Here is a 1,987-nt window from a genome sequence, read left to right on the forward strand (position 1 = left end):
GGGGTGGGGCAAGGCACCCAGACCCTGTCAGAGCACAAATTGGGTGAGAGTGAGACATGGCCACACCTCTGTTTACCAAGAGGGTGTGGGGTATAAGAGTAACAAGGGCAATATTGCACCTTTCCAGTCCTCAGTGTCCAGTATGTCCTTGTGGTCCCCAGCAAGTGGAACCTATTCTTAGCTGCATAGAATCTGAGAGAACGTTATTGCTTTAAATATCCAAAATGGCTGCACCTTTCGCACAGCCAAAAGTCCAAAGCTCAGCCCATCTCCCTCTTCACAACTTCCCCTTTTATTCACTAGCTACCAGTGCAGTCCTCCATGCAGCCCCTAACTAACTGGCCAATTTTTAGGTTAATTCTTAGGTCCTAACACCACTTGGCAATATCCAAACTGTCTGCACCGTCAGGATCGCTGACAATCCACAGCTCCGTTTGTCTCCTTTTTCAGTGTTTATATGTAGGTTCTTCTACTAGTTGGAGTTTAGTCCACTTCTGTATCCTTCCTTTCAAAGCTCAGGGCTCCAGGATTATCTTCTGTATCTGTGTTAATTGATTTCTCTTTTCTTTGTTGAAGAGGATCTGTGTAGTTTTTCTGGCTATTCTACAATCTTACCAGAACTCTCCTGATATGGTTTTCACTTTTTTTGCCAACTTTTTATTGCAGTGAAATGTTTTATAATAAAACAATTGCCATTCCAAGCACTTTTATGTGTGCAATTCAATGATGTTAATTATGTTCACCATGTTATGCAACCATCACTACTGTCCATTTCCAATTTTTTCATCACCCTTAACAGAAACTCAGTACCCCTTAAACAATACCTTCTTATTTTCCCTCTCACCCACCCCTAGTAATCACTAATAAACTTTAGTCTCTATGCATTTGTTTATTCTGGATATTCCATGTAAGTGAGATCATGCAATATTTGTCCTTTTGTTTTTGACTCATTTCATTCAATATAATGTTTTCAAGGTCCATCCACATCATAGCATGTATCAAAACTTCATTTATCTTTAGGGCTGAATAATATTACGTTGCATGTCTCTACTACATTTTATTTATTCGTTCATCTGTTTATGGACACTTGTGTTGTTTCTACCTTTTGTGAGTAATGCTGCAATAAACATAGGTGGACAAGTTATCTGTTTAAGCCCCTGCTTTCAGTTTTTTGGGTATACACTTAGGAATGGAATTATTGGGTCCTATGGTAGTTCCCCCCCCCCTCTCTTTTTTCTCCTCTATCATCAATATTTATTGAGCATTTACAGTGTACTAGGCACAATAGAACATAGAGAAAATAGTGTCTCTGCTCTTGAGGCGCTTACATTCTAAACAAAAGAAAAAAAACACCTTTTTTAAAAATGGTGTTTTTGTTTGGTGTTTTCTTCAAGGCACTGAGAAAATATTCTGTAGTGTGAGCTTTGGGTATAACTTACCCCATCATTATTTTGAGACTAGAGGAAGAAAAAGATTTAAAGGCAGACAATGAGAAACCATTCAGGATATATAGGGCTTCCAAATATAAAACAAACAAACAAACCACTGCCATCCAGTCAATTCCAACTCAATCTTATAAACCAGAAAACCAAACCCACTGCCATTGAGTCAATTCCGACTCACGGAGACCCCCACTGGGTTTCCAAGGCAGTAAATCTTTACAGAAGTAGATTGCCCAGTCTTGCTTCTGTGGACTTGACTCTATAGGACAGAGTAATACTTCCCTACAGGGCTTTCAAGGCTGTAAATCTTTATGAAAGCAGTCTCTTGCCAAGTGGCTGGGGGTTCAAACCACTGACAGTTTGGTTAGTAGCCCAAAGCTTTAACCATAGCACCCTCAGTTGTTGTTGTTATGTGCCCTCGAGTTGGCCCTGACTCATAGCGATCGCTCCTTGGGTTTCCGAGGCGGTATCACTACAGAAGTAGGATTGCCCAACCTTCCTTCCGAGGAGTGGCTGGTGGGTTTGAACTACCAGCCTTCTGGTTA

The sequence above is a fragment of the Orycteropus afer genome, unplaced genomic scaffold (genome assembly GCF_000298275.1).
Source record: "Orycteropus afer afer isolate SDZICR_OR568_19922 unplaced genomic scaffold, OryAfe1.0 scaffold00031, whole genome shotgun sequence".
NCBI classification, from domain to species: Eukaryota; Metazoa; Chordata; class Mammalia; order Tubulidentata; family Orycteropodidae; genus Orycteropus; species Orycteropus afer.